Source organism: Nicotiana sylvestris, chromosome 6 (genome assembly GCF_000393655.2).
Source record: "Nicotiana sylvestris chromosome 6, ASM39365v2, whole genome shotgun sequence".
Classification (NCBI taxonomy): domain Eukaryota; kingdom Viridiplantae; phylum Streptophyta; class Magnoliopsida; order Solanales; family Solanaceae; genus Nicotiana; species Nicotiana sylvestris.
The window spans coordinates 15,941,079-15,957,131 of record NC_091062.1 but is presented as its reverse complement, the minus strand read 5'-3'; the positions used below and the strand labels follow the sequence as shown (position 1 = coordinate 15,957,131).

The 16,053-nt window shown below is 37.1% G+C and overlaps 1 pseudogene; it reads right to left on the bottom strand.

Annotated features, from left to right (window-relative positions):
- Positions 1 to 7,638: 7,638 nt before the first annotated feature.
- LOC104214193 (3-hydroxyisobutyryl-CoA hydrolase-like protein 5) lies at positions 7,639 to 14,960 on the bottom strand (annotated as a pseudogene).
- Between the last annotated feature and the right edge of the window lie 1,093 nt (positions 14,961 to 16,053).

Sequence of the window (16,053 nt, the reverse complement as noted above, 5' to 3'; positions counted from 1 at the left end):
TGCTCCATATAGCAGGGATTCTTGAGACTAGTGGTGTGGCATTTACCACCTTTCAGTTTACTGGGGCTGCCTTCACATGGTGGGAGGTGTATGAGAGGCGTAGGCCGGTTGGAGTAGCGCCCCTTACTTGGCATGAGTTCTCCACTCTCTTCTTGGAGAAGTATATACCGCAGTCTCGCAGAGAGGAGCTGCGTAGACAGTTTGAGTGGCTGCGACAGGGGGATATGACTGTCACAGTATGAGTCGAGGTTTTTTGAGTTGGCTTATCATGCCGTCTGGATGGTTCTGATAGATCATGAGAGGATCAGGAGATTTGTTGATGACCTTAACTACCATCTCCATATTCTGATGACTAGAGATAGTGTGTTGGGTGCTACGTTCGAGGAGGTGGTTGACATCGCTCGCGAGATTGAGACAGTTCCCCGTCAGGATCGGAAGTAGAGGGAGGCCAAGAGGCCTTGAGGATCTGGCAGTTATAGTGGTTCTCCTTCAAGGTGCCAGTTTCAGCATGGTAGAGGCCATTCTTTCAAGCCTGCTCAGGCAGCTCGCCCAGGTTATCGTGGGGCATCTTTGGGTCATGGTTATCACGGTACTCAGTAGGGCCAGTCATCACTTAGTTCCCTTCCAGCCTAGAGTTCATCTCGTGCCCCGTCAGCTCAGGGTTCTTCTATGCTGAGTGTATTAGCTGGTCACTCCGGTGCGAGGGGTTCCCTTCAGTCCCCTTCTCCAGCACCTGGGAGTTGTTTTGAGTGTGGAGAGTTTGGACATGTGTGGAGGCACTATCCTCGTCGTATTGCTAGTTCATCTTAGCAGAGGGGTCAGCCTCAACTTCTACTCTAGTTACCTCACCACCTGTCGAGCCAGCTAAGGGCAGAGGTCAGGTAGCTAGGGGTCGCCCCAGAGGGGGAGGTTGATCAGGGGGCGGTCAAGCCCGTTTCTATGCACTTCCAGGCAGGCCAGATGCTATTTCTTCAGATGTTGTCATTACATGTGTTGTTTCAGTCTGCCATAGAGATACCTCTGTATTATTTGATCCCGGTTCCACCTTTTCTTATGTGTCCTCATACTTTTCTCGTTATTTGGGTATGCCCCGTGAGTTTCTTGCTTTATCTGTTCATGTATCTACCTCGGTGGGAGATACTGTTATTGTAGACCGTGTGTACTAGTCATGTGTGGTGACAATTGGGGGTCTAGAGACCCGAGTAGATCTATTGCTATTGAGCATTATGGATTTTGATGTCATTTTGGGCATGGATTGGCTATCTCCGTGTCGTGCTATTCTAGACTGTCATGCTAAGACAGTCACTTTGGCTATGCCGGGTGTACCGCGGATCAAGTGGCGTAGTGTGACTGATTATGTTCCTATTAGAGTGATATCTTTCTTGAAGGCCCAATGTATGGTTGGGAAGGGTTGTCTTTCATATCTAGCGTTTATGAGGGATGTTGGAGCTGAGACTCCTAGTATCGATTCTGTCTTAGTTGTGAGGGATTTTCCCGATGTGTTTCCTGCAAACCTGCCGGGCATGCCACCGGACAGGGATCTTGATTTTGGTATTGACCTGGTGCCGGGCACTCAGCCCATTTTTATTCCGCCATATCGTATGACACCAGCAGAGTTGAAGGAATTGAAAGAACAGCTTCAGGAACTCCTAAATAAGGGGTTCATTCGGCCTAGTGTGTCACCTTGGGGTGCACCGGTTTTGTTTGTGAAGAAGAAGGATGGCACGATGAGAATGTGCATTGATTATAGGCAATTGAACAAAGTAACAATTAAGAACAAGTATCCTTTGCCTCGCATTGATGATTTATTTGATAAACTTCAGGGAGCGAGGGTGTTCTCCAAGATTGATCTCCTTTCCGGTTATCACTAGTTGAAGTTTAGGGATTGAGATATTCTTAAGACTGCCTTCAAGACCAGATATGGTCATTATGAGTTCCTTGTGATGTCTTTCGGGTTAACCAATGCCCTAGCAGCATTCATGCATTTGATAAACAGCGTGTTCCAGCCTTATCTGGATTCGTTCTTTATTGTATTCATTGATGATATTCTGGTGTACTCGCGTAGTCAGGAGAAGCACACAAATCATTTGAAAGTTGTGTTGTAGAGATTGAGGGAGGAGAAGTTTTATGCAAAATTCTCCAAGTGTGAGTTTTGGCTCAGTTCAGTGGCTTTCTTGGTACACGTGGTGTCCAACGAGGGTATTCAGGTTGATCCAAAGAAGATAGAGGGGGTTCAAAGTTGGCCTAGACCGTCCTCAGCCATAGAGATTCGTAGCTTTCTTGGGTTGGCAGGCTATTATTGCCGGTTTGTTCAGGAATTCTCATCTATCGCATCGCCTTGACCAAGTTGACTTAGAAGGGTGTTCCATTTGTATGGTCGGACGAGTGTAGGGAGAGCTTTTAGAAATTCAAGACAGCCTTGACCACAGCTCCAGTGTTGGTTTTGCCATCAGCTTCAGGTTCATATACCATGTATTGTGATGCTTTGAGAGTTGGGATTGATTGTGTATTGATGTAGGAGGGTAGAGTTATTATTTATGCTTCTCATCAGTTGAAGCCCCATGAGAAGAACTACCCTGTTCATGATTTGGAGTTGGCTACCATAGTTCATGCATTGAAGATTTGGAGGCATTACTTGTATGGTGTGTCTTGTGAGGTATTCACCGATCATCGCAGTCTTCAGCATTTGTTCAACCAAAAGGATCTTAATTTGAGGTAGCGGAGATGGTTGGAATTGCTTAAGGATTATGATATCACTATATTGTACCATCCGAGAAAGGCCAATGTGGTGGCCGATGCGTTCAGCGGAAAGGTAGTGAGCATGGGGAGTTTGGCATATATGCCAGTTGGGGAGAGACCCCTTGCAGTTGATGTTCAGGCCTTGGCCAATCAGTTCATGATATTGGATATTTCGGAGCCCAGTCAGGTGTTGGCATGTGTGGTTTATCGGTGTTCCTTAGATGATCGCATCAGAGAGAGCCAGTATGATGATCCGCATTTGCTTGTCCTTAAGGACAGAGTTCAGCATGATGATGCCAGAGATGTGACCATCGGTGATGATGGTGTGTTGAGGATGCAGGGCCGGATTTGTGTGCCCAATATGGATGGGCTTAGAGAGTTGATTCTGGAGGAGGCCCATAACTCGCGGTATTCTATCCATATGGGTGCCGCAAAGATGTACCAGGATTTGAGGCAACACTATTGGTGGAGAAGAATGAAGAAAGATATTATGGGATTTGTAGCTCGGTGTCTTAACTGCCAGCAGGTAAAATATGAGCATCAGCGACCGGGTGGCTTGCTTCAGCAGATGGTTATTCCCGAGTGGAAGTGGGAGAGAATCACTATAGACTTTGTGGTTGGACTTCCTCAGACTTTGAAGAAGTTTGATACTATTTGGGTGATTGTGGATCGGTTGACCAAGTCCGTGCACTTTATTCCTGTGTGTACTACCTATTCTTCAGAGTGGTTGGCAGGGATTTATATCCGGGAGATTGTTCGGTTGCATGTGTGTCGGTTTCTATCAGATAGAGGTACTCAGTTTACTTCGCATTTTTGGAGAGTTGTGCACAGAGAGTTAGGTACTCAGGTGGAGTTAAGCACAACATTTCATCCTCAAATGGACGGATAGTCCGAGCGTATTATTCAGATATTGGAGGACATGTTACGTGCTTGTGTTATTGATTTTGGAGGTTCATGGGATGAGTTTTTTCCGCTTGCAGAGTTTTCCTGAAACAACAGCTACCAGTCGAGTATTCAGATGGCTCTGTATGAGGCTTTGTATGAGAGGCGGTGTAGATCTCCAATTGGTTGGTTCGAGCCTGGAAAGGCTAGGTTATTGGGGACAGATTTGGTTCAGGATGCCTTAGAGAAGGTTAAGATGATTCAGGAGAGACTCCGTACAGCGCAGTTATGTCAGAAGAGTTATGCGGACTGGAAGGTTTGATTTGTGTCCTACATGGTTGGTGAGAAGGTCGTGCTGAAGGTTTCACCCATGAAGGGTGTTATGAGGTTTGGGAAGAACGGAAAGTTGATTCCGCGGTTCATTGGGCTTTTTGAGGTGCTTCAGAGGATGGGGGAGGTGGCTTATGAGCTTGCCTTGCCACCCAGCTTGTCGAGTCTGCATCCGACATTTCATGTTTCTATGCTCATAAAGTATATTGGGGATCCGTCTCATGTTTTGGACTTCAGAACGGTTCAGTTGGATGTTGATTTGACCTTTGATGTGGATCCAGTAGCTATTTTGGGTCACCAGATTCAGAAGTTGAGGTCAAAGATTATAGCTTCAGTTAGCTTCGGGAGGTTATTTGTGACTTAGGAGCGCGATCGGAATGGTTTTTGGAGTTGTAAAGAAGATTTAGGCTTGAATTGGCGAAATTGATATTTTGGAAATTTCTGGTTGATAGGTGAGATTTTGATATAAGGGTCGGAATGGAATTCCGAGAATTGCAGTAGCTTTGTTGTGTCATTTGGGATATGTGTGCAAAATTTCAGGTCACTCGGACGATATTTAAAAGACTTTTTGAGCGAAAGCATAATTTAAGAGTTCTTGGAGTTCTTAGGCTTGAATCCTATGTTAAATTGGTGATTTGATATTGTTGTAAGCGTTCCGAAGTGTTTAGCAAGTTTGAACGATGTCATGGGATGTGTTGGTACAATTAGTTTGAAGTTTCGGGGGTCCCGGGTAGGTTTCGGGATGTTTTAGGCCGAAAATCATAGCTGTAGCAGGTCCAGGAGGGTTGCAGGCCTCAGAAACCACCCGCGCAGTCCGCACAAAAAGAAGAGCGGCCGCGGTATGTGCTGTGCGGACTACACAAAAAGAAGTGCGGCCGCAGTAGGTGTCATGCGGACCGCACAAAATGGTGTGCGGCCGCGGTGGGGAACGATTCGTTGGTCCTACTTCAGAAGATCATATCTTTTGATCTACAAGGAATTTCGAGATGATTCAAAAACAAAGTTGTAGCCCTTCATATCTAATTTCCAGAAAGGTAAAGATATTGCCATTTGGACATGTGTAGAAAACGTTAAGGCCAAAATACTAAAGTTTGTCACTGCAGAGGAAGGCTTGTGTGGTCGTGGTTGTTTTTGCGCGGACCGCACTGGCTTGTGCGGACCGCGGTCGATTTGGTGCAGCCCGCGGAGGCTGAAATCTGAGAGGTACTCTGTAAATATGAGGTTTTGGGTTTTATTTAATATTTTGACCAAGAGAGCTCAGATTTTGGCGATTTTTCAAAGTTTTTTCAAGAAATTCATCGGGGTAAGTGATTTTAACTCACATTTGGCTAGAATACATGAATTTATCACTTAATTCATCATTTAACTCGTGATTTGGGATGGAAATTGGGAAGAAAATTGTGAAACCTTTCAAAAATGTAAAATGATGATTTGAAGGACCAATAGTATCGAAATTGGATAATTTTGGTATGGTTAGACTCGTGAGGGTATGAGGAGTCTGAAAATGTAATATTGACCTGATTCCGAGTCGTGAGCCCAGGGCTCGGTTTTTGCTAATTTTGGGATTTTTGATATTTTTCGAATGTTTTCGCTTGGGCTTTATTCCCTTAGCATATTATGACGTATTCGTTCTGATTTTGGACAGATTCGACGCGCGTGGAGGCCAATTCGAGGGGCAAGGGCATCGCGATCTAGAGAATTAGCCGGTTCGAGGTAAGTAATGATTGTAAATGATGTCCTGAGGGTTTGAAACCCCGAATTATACATCGTAGTGCTATATTGAGGCAAGATACGCGCTGGATGATGAGCGTGGGGTTTTTTACTACTGGGGATTGTGACTTGGTCAGTCCCGATTGATGATTTTACCGCGTATTTGATTGAAATTCATTTGTTATCATCATGATTTGGGCTGATTGCCATATTTGGGCTTCGTGCCAACTATTTGAACCCTTCGGGGATTTTTATCACTGTTTCCTTACTGCTTGACTTATTATTTGAGCTCAGTCTCGTTGATATCTACTGTTTTACAAGCTCTAACACTTTTACTCAGATTTGAAACTTAAATGATATTTCCACATCATGTTTTGGGCTGAGAACTACTGTTTTACTAATGCCCAAGGGGCTTGTGATGATTTTTGGACTGAGTGAGGCCGAGGGACATATGTGAGGATATGCTGAGTGACATGAGGCCGAGGGCCTGAGATACTTTATATGCCACGAGGTGGCTTGAGTGATGTGAGGCCGAGTGTCGAGTGATGTGAGGCTAAGTGCCGAGTGATGATGCCACGAGGTGGCTTGATATAGCGTTTGGGTCGTAAGGGGCCCCTCCAGAGTCTGCACACCCACAGTGAGCGTGGGTACCCATTATGATCTGAGAGTGAGCCCGAGGGGCTGATACTGTTCTGAGTGATTGATACTAAGCCCGAGGGGTTGATACTTTTTTGAGCGATTGATACTGTGCCCGAGGGGCGAATTTTCTACTTGTTATTTACCTGTTAAATTACCTATTTTACTTGTTTTAAAAAGGAATATTATTTTATTTCTTTACTGATTTACTGCTTTAAGTGATTTTACTGCTTGATATGGAATTGCTTTGTGCATTTACGTGTTTTCATACTTTCAACCATTATTTATAATTATTACTCACTGAGTCGGAGTACTCACATTACTCCCTGCACCATGTGTGTAGATTTAGGCATCGCAGAATCCGCTCCTGAGTGCTGATTCTCCTAGTTCAGGTAGTGATTCGGAGACTACGAGGTAGTTGTTGGCGTTCGCAGCCTCGTGCCTCCCTTATCTTATCATTTTCATGTTTTTAGAACTATTGTATCGGAATTAGTGTTCAGTAGACTTGTATCCGGATTTCTTAGTTGCTCATGACTTGTAATACCTCGGTTTGGGTTGTGTCGGAATGGTTCTTACTGAGGTTATCGATAATTCCGCAAATTATGGATGTTATATCATACTTTAGAACTATATATCATATTTAATTGTTTAAAAGATGTGTTCTGTTTGGTTTGGTTGGCCTTGTCTTCACGAGAGGCGTCATCACGGCCGAATTCGGGAATTGGGTCGTGACAGTAGAATTACACTATCTATGCTCTGATACCAGTTGTTGGGAAGCGTGTCAGGCTAATAGAAGGGAAAAAATATTTAAAAGAGAAAAGCAATAAATTGCACAAGATAAGACAAGATTTACGTGGTTCGATAATTTTTTTTTACTTCACGGTCACACAAAAATAACTCTTTATTAATTGAAGAGAAAAAAGGGTTGAGGGATAATTTACATCTTAAGAAGGAGATGCCTATTTATAAGAAGAACGTCTGCTAAAAGGTTTTTCAGCGAATGTGAATACAAAGAGAATGACACCGCAAACTGCGCTCTCAATTCTTCTTTCACATTTGTAGCCTACCTTTCGTGACTTATTTTTTTTGTGTCTTTCTATCTTTCCTTTCTTTCTTTTTCTTTGAATTTTTCAATTTGCTCACATAGGTTTGTCCCATCAATTTTTGCCTTGAGCATCTAAGTATGTATTGATATCAAGTCCTTTTTTTCCTCGTAGAAAACACATGTACTCCAATTGAAGTTTCATGCTTTTCTCCAAGTAGTCATAATTATAAATTGTTTTGTTTGATTCATTTGTCTATATAAATTAAAAGATGAATAACCCGAAATTGAAACTCAAATAGCTTAAACCGACTAAATGTATATCTTATTTGGACCATGTAAATTATCATATGTTTATGTTTATATATAAGTAGTATGGCACCCGAATCCTCCTAATTCTGGATCCACCTATGATCAGATGATACCCCTTATTGAATCGTCTTTGCCACTGATCTCAAACATATATTTGTACAAATAAAATAGAAGTAGTTATCTAATAATCTCATAATGCAGATTGTTTACGATCAGTTCCAAGAGCAATTGATTGGGATATTCCTCTTTGATTCCTCTCTTGGTTAAGTTGATAATATACTGAATTTTCATATTTTCCATCCCACCTATTGATCATATTATATGAATTATTACATAATCATATAATGTAAGGTAATTTTTGAAGCAAAAAAGAACAATTTTGAATGCTTACAAACCTGAACTCTTCTTTGTCTGGAATTTGGAGCTCCAAATGTTCTTCAAATGGCTTGAAAATCATGTTGAGTTGCTCATCTTTCACCTTCTCAAGAGTTGGAAGGTACCACTGAGAACAAATGAAATAGCAACATTAAGTTAGTTTAAGTTCGCATAATTCTGTCATTTCTTTCTCATTTTTCCTTGAGTCGTGAGCTTATTGGAAACAATCTCTCTACCTTCTCAAGATAACGATAAGGTCAGCATACATATTACTCTCCCCAGACTTTACTTATGAGATTACATTGGGTTTGTTTGTTGTTCTTTCTCATTTTCGTAAATCGCTGCATGACTCAAAACTTCCTCCAGTCACGCAAATATTAGTTATTTTGACAAATTGATTTTGTTTCAAAATATCTGACGACTTAGAAAAATAAGTATTTGTTACTTTTTTTTTCGAATTCCCGTTACTGCTCCAATGAACGAGTGTTAATTAAGTGAAACGTTTAAGAAAGAGACAAAAGGTGGTCTAGTTCATATACTCTTATAATTAAGGCTATTAGATATCTTTCTTAAGTGTACGCGATGACCTTATAATACAGATAATACGGACCGGATGTAGAATAATATATTTAAATTGGGTTGGTGATTATATCAAACATGGATGTGTGATGTAGACAGGGAGCGCGATGCACAAAATATTCTGCATTCATACAGGGTTCGGAGAAGGGCTACCCCCAAAGGGGTGTGATGTAGACACCTACCCTAAAGCAAGCATCCGTGGCTGGTTGCTTCAACGACTCTAACTCATGGTCTACATATCATACAAAATAACTTTATCGTTGTTTTGAGGTTCCCTTCAAGAGGAAAAGAAACATACCTTTGGAGAATTATCCTTGTCAATTGTGATAGCCCGTATGCCCTTATAAATAGAAAAATAAACTCAACTTAGATTCAAAAGGGAGATATTATTGCAGTTCAACTTTTTTAATACAAATGATTGAGAAATATGTACATATTTAATTACCTCATAGATATCGCTAGATATGATTGTTCCGAATATGTTTATTGAAAGTCTAAATTCTTGCTTGAGGCATTCAGACAATGTTAGTTTTCTTCCTTCTCGAATCTGAAATATTTGAAATTATACACAATTAGGTTACTTATAAGATATTACATATAAATTTTTTGAATGAATGTGAGTTGTAACCTACACTAAAATAGTGAAAAATATTTATACTGTCAGTGTATATAATTAAATTCTTTGGTTTTCAAAATGTATAGAAGTCAAAGCAAGTTTATATTGGTAAAGGATAAAGAATTACCGATCTGAGTGTTATTTTCAATCCGGTTGGGGATGATCTTTTTAGGCTTCCGAGCACTGCTACAATCCAATCATTTCCTACCTTCCTTGCTTCAACTTCCTGAACATGAGATAAGCATTAAATAATAAGAGTTAGTGGTAGAGTGGTAAGTACTGCTTCATCCTTAACCAAAGGTCTCGGGTTTGAGCCTTGGTATGAAGTCGCGTTTTGTTAGAGAGCGCTTTATCCCTCAATATGGGGCTCTCCGGCACGAATTCGAATTTTATCGGACCCCAATGCAGGTATCAGACATCAAGTGGGAAACAAAAAAAATACTACAGTACTCCCTCCGTTTCAATTTAGATGAGGTAGTTTGACTCGGTATGAAGTTTAAATAAAAAGAAGAAAACTTTTGAAACTTGTGGTCTCAAAAGCTTAAGGGATAAAAGTTTTGTGGGACCATGATATTTATGTGATTATAAAAGCTTCTCATTAAGGGTAAAATGGGTAAAATGAAGAGTTTAAAGTTAAATTATTTCCAAATTTAAAAATGTGTCATTTATTTTGAAACAGACTAAAAAGGAAAGTAACTCATCTAATTTGAAACGAAGGGTGTATATATATATATATATATATATATATATATATATATATATATATATATATATATATATATATATATATATATATATATATATATATATATATATATATATATATATATATATATATATATATATATATATATATATATATATATATATATATATATATATATATATATATATATATATATATATATATATATATATATATATATATATATATATATATATATATATATATATATATATATATATATATATATATACATTAAATTAATATAAATGTTTTACTTGTTCAAGATACTTCTTTCATCTATCTCAACTTCAGTTGAGAATTCTTCAATGGCTGATCTGATAGCCTTCTCTTCTCCAGTTGTTAAGCTCAACAAGCTCTTCTCCAAGCAAACCAATTTCTAACATTCATAGAAACACAAAATACTTAAAGATGACTAAGAAATTAAATTAATATAGATTTTATGTTCTTTGTACTGACTATCAGGTTAAGTTGACCTACATAACGTGTGTAATTTTTCATATCAAGCCTGATATGCATGATCACTAAAAAAAGGCAGTCCGATGTATGAAGTATCCTGTGTTTATATATGCAGGGTCCGGAGAAGGGTCGCACCCCAAGGGAGTGTGATGTAGGCAGTCTACCCTGATGCAAGCATCAATGGCTAATTTAATGGCGTGAACTCGTGACCTATAGATCACACGGAGACAACTTTACCGTTGCTCCAAGATTCCCCTTATAACATGCTATAAATTACACTGATAGTGTAAATTCTTTACACTCTTCGTGCATATAACTAAAATACATCCATGTATACACAAAGATGGAACAAAAAGTATATACTACAAAGTCAAGACTAACAAACACCTTTATTTTGGTTATCAGTTGAAACTAGAAAAGAAAAAGTTAAGAGAAAAACGAAGTTTGAACTGACATCAAAAGGAACAAAATGAGTGGCAAGTCCAGCAGCAACAATTTCTTTACCCTTCAGCTTTGCACCTGTTAAGCCCAAGTATTCTCCTACATATACACTTTGTCACTTGAATATATCAACAATCCCTCCTTAGTTCATCATAGAAGAAACACAAAATAGTCAATAATACTCTCCCACTATATAAATATCTTAATTTTATCCTCCGTTATACTTTAGGTTCATTCATATCTTTGTTATTAGCAAATTCTCATTTTTGCCTCATACCTTAATAATGTTCAAAAGTAGATGGGCAAATTTGGACCATTTTTCGAGAGTATTTTGACACGTGAAATCGATCTATCTAGTCCATAATTGGTCATCTATTAAGGTCAAGGAAAAATACAAGAGGATTTGCTAACTTTAAGTGATTGAGTAACCCTTAAGGGGCCGTTCGGTTGGATGCATTAGAGAAAATAATGGATGCATTAGTTTTGGTATTACTAATCCCTTATTTGGTAAACGTTTTTAACAAACCTATATATTACTAATACAAGTATCAGTTATACTACCTATTTGGTATTATCCTATATTAACTAATACGTAGTAAACCATGGTATTAGCAATGCCAAGACTATTAATGCATGCATTAGCATGGTTAAGAATAAAATTGTCCTTAAAGTCCCTTAAAACTAAAGAATATGGAGGGCATTTTTGTAAACAATTAATTTTCTTAAAAATTATGCAATGTATTTTAATTTTTAATGCACAACACCACATAGTGGTTAAGAAATAATCTCTGCATTAGTACTGCTTGTATTACTAACCGATACATTATTAATCCGTACATTACTAGTACACGTTATTCAACACTATTCTTATATACTCTACCAAATGACTCCTAAGTATATATAATAGAGGATAAATTAAGTTTTTCATATAGTAGATCCGTAAATTTGGACCTTTTTCCTAGAAGAAAAAGAGATTATTTTATAATCACTTTAAACACACACATATACAATAGCGGATCTATGTATTTAGTTATGGGTGCTTGAGCACCCATTACTTTTGTAGCCATACACTATTACTTATATAGAAAAATTAATAATTAATATAAATATGTTAATTGAGCATCCACAGTAGTAATTTTCAATTTAAAGATAATTAAGTACGCATAATTTAAAAATTCAGGATATATATGTGTGTGACACGCACACGCTATTTGAATGCTTACCAAGTCGACCAGGAAGTCGTGAAAGCATATATGAGAAGCCACAGTCTGGATGGTATCCAAATCTTGTTTCAGGAGTCGAAAAATACTATAATACCAATGAAATAAAAGTTAGATACTATGATAAGTCTCCTCTTACATATGAGATTAAAGTCAGAATTACATGTATGTGTATACTAACTGATTTTTCAGTGACAACAGAGAACTTCATTGGCACCATTAAAGATCCACCTCCCCCCATACACATTCCATGAACAAGAGCAACCTGTAGTATATCAACAGTTAGAAAGGGCAAATTCTTTATGACGGGTTAATTTTACATATGATCATTAAACTTTATCTATTTATAACAATAAAATGGTAAATAAAGTTAAATAACCATACGTAAAATTAACCTAATCTATGATCTCTCCTTTTTTTTTCCATATCATATACTACTAATAATTGAATTGTAGAGGAGCAACACACAATTTGTACCTGTGGTTTCTTGTATGTATGAATGTGGTAGCAAAGCCAATGCATTCTATAAATACCTTCAATGCAAGAATCCCCTAAGAAATTATACAGTCAATAATTTAATAGTTTTAGATTATACAACTAAACATTTTTTGTCTCCCCAAAAAATTGGAAAAAAGAAGATAGTCACTTGTCTTTCTGCCATCATAAATATGTTTCAAGTTCCCACCAACAGATAAAGCTCGGCCGACTCCCTATATATTTTGCATTACATAAAACCCAGTATTAAAAAAGGCTAAATATTGTATTCACAAGACCTAATTTTAATAGGGGGACACATTAATTTTATTAGGGGTGTGTGTCCCCCCTGTGTTAAAACCCATTTGGGTTATAGGTCAAATCACATTAAGGGAAAAACGGATCTAAATTTCAGATTTTTATCATTAAACTTTATGCCATGTCATATTTATGTTAGGAGTTTGAGCCAAAATGACTTTTAAGTGACAATGTGAAAATTTAGTTATTTTTAAGTGACAAAAAATAGTTAAGTGACTTTAGTGAAATTGAAACATAGTTGAATGACCATCATCAAAATTAACCCTTCAATATGGTGAGGTTTGGGAGTTAGAAATTTGAATGCACAGAACGAAAGCCTTCTCAAGAAATGACATTGAAGATTCAACTCTGAAGTAAATTCTCTTTTGAGGAAGGTCATCTCTTCTATAGTTAACATTCAATATGGATGGACTACTCAGGCTAATAATTTCTCATCACGGTTCTGGACTATGGAAACACATTCAAACTCAGTTGTAGACAAAAAATTTGATATTAGTTAAGTAAAGAAGGGCGGTGTACCCATTAGAAATTGAGTTTCAAATCGGTAAATCACTAACCTCTGACTAAACAGGCAGCCTAGTGCATGAAGCATTCCATAAGCCTATTCTGATGCAAGTATCAGTGGCTAATTTCACGGTCGAACCCGTGATCTATAGGTCACACGGAGACAACTTTACCGTTGCTCCAAGATCCCCTTCATAAGTCACTAACTTCTAAACTATTATAGAAAAAGAAAAAGAAAAATGATTAAAGGAAAAAAAAAGATACTTACCTTGATGATAACAAGTTGTGCATTGTCATCTTTCTCAATTTTCTCGAGTTTTTGTCCTAGTACCAATGCCTTGTCCAAGGAAATTAAAATGTGTTTTTGTGAATGGGAAAGACGCCATTTAAAACAATTCTTGAATTAAATAATCAGATTTAATTTCCTTGCTATTTTGTAAAACTTACCACTTTTATAGAGATGACATTTAATTGGTTAGGACTATTTAAAGTGAGCACTCTAACACGACCAACTTCCTCAGCAATAACAACCTGGTGAAAAGTTACTTGTCTTTAGTCATGCTATATAAGTTGAATATTTACTATAGTGCACACGAACATCTTAGATATATTTCACCTATGGTCACCTATTTTGTTCACTAATAAACTTACAAAATAATTTTTTATCATATTAAAGTAACAAAATTTTTGCATGACGATGATATGAGTTGAGTTTGAAAAAAAAAAAGAAGTGAGAATTTATATTGCAGAGCACAACTTTATTTGGGGCTAAAGCGTAATTATTGTTGTATTGTAAAGTATCATACTTTAATCTATATTACAAAGATATTTTTTTTGTCTGTTGAAATATATTACGTTATTATTTAAAAATTTAAGTTGTTAAAGAAAGTACGAAATTGCTTACTTAATTATATTTTCAACATATCGGGGTTACAGTTATCCCTTGTATTGATTATAAAAAGGCTTTTCAAAGGGGTTTATATATGGCGTCTTAGACCATTCCACCCATCACCTTAAGAATTTGGTTGGATGCTCAAATTTTTTCACATAGTATCAGAATCAAACTTTTGTGCCGCTTGCAACTTTGCATAATCGATTTCTCTTTATTTATCGTTCTCGGCTTCTCTCTCTTAATTCAAGCCGTCGAGTCATAACAATCAGGGGCAGATGCAGCAAGCGAGTGCCGGGTTAAACTAAATCCAGTAGTTTCAACACGGAGCATAAATTTATATGTAAAACAAAAAGTTCACATGTAAACCCTAGAATTAGCTAGGTTACACATGCGAGAGGGCATTAATTAATTAGAGAAATGCATTTGTCCCTCATTAGTTGTAAAAAAATTTCCAAAAGAGTTTATCATATCTTAGATCACTTCAACTAATATCTTAATATTTTGAACTGAATTCTCAAAATTTCACACACATAAAAAATTACCTCTTGATTTGGTTTTAGCATTGCTTGAGCCATTGGATACTTAACAGGCAGGGAGTTTTATTTGCTGACCCCAAAATAAATATGAGAACATCAAAATTGGATGGTAAAACAACGAAGAAAAGGCACAAAAAAAAGATGTATAGTATGGGTTTTTTATGCACACAGAAGAGGACCTTATATAATATATGGGTTAGCAGCTTACAAGTAGTAAATACACGATCTTTATTTTCATCAACCTAATTTAAGAAAGTCAGTTATCTACCTACATAACCTATTAACTAATAGGAAAAAAATTAATTTTATTATATTTTTTTTACAAGTTTCACAAATGAAGAGTTATGCTGTTAAGGCTTTCTCAAGTAATAGTATTTCATTTGATATTTTCTCTACAAGAGAAAAATAGCATTCTTAGGTATAATAAAACTTTGCATATCTAATATTGTTTATACCTCAACTATTATTAATGTATACAGTTTTCCGGAAAGTTAGAAATATTACTTTGATATTATCAAATTGGCAACTCAGCGCAATATAATGCCTAATCAAATCTTTTTGCTAGGCCTGCCCAATTTAACACCAAATATTATAGGGACCAACTAGAGTTTTGAGGCTGGACCACCTAATCACTATCTCTGCCAAACTACAAGCCTTTAATTTTTATTTTTGAAGAATTAACCGAAATAACCTTCCATTCAACCGTTTAAGTGAATACATAATACATGTATAATTCATGTATACTATGTATATAATACTGTATAATTTGCATATACCGACGTCACGATCCAAAATCCACTAGTCGTGATGGCACCTAACCCAACCCGCTAGGTAAGCCAACTAATAACTATCCAATTCCACTAATATTAATAGGACAATTAAACAAAAAAAATTATCTAAATCTTATACATTCCCCAAGTACTGATAGTATAAATTATGAGCGGTTCTAAGAATAGAATTTACAAAGTTAATATGAAATAAATACATTTTCTGATTGAAAAGTACATGAACAGATTTTTTATATCTAAGGTGTGACACCCCAATAATTTTCGTGATTTGTTTTAGAACTATGATGGTCCATTATTAGGATTTGCTTCAGTGATCAACAGAAAAAGGAAAAAAAAAGAAAAAAAAAAAAAAGAGAATTAAAATAATCCCATGTGAAACAATTCAAATTGATGAGTTCCCTGCAAACATAAGAAATCAAAGAGGAATGGGAGGGTAGAGTGCTTGGCTCTAGCAG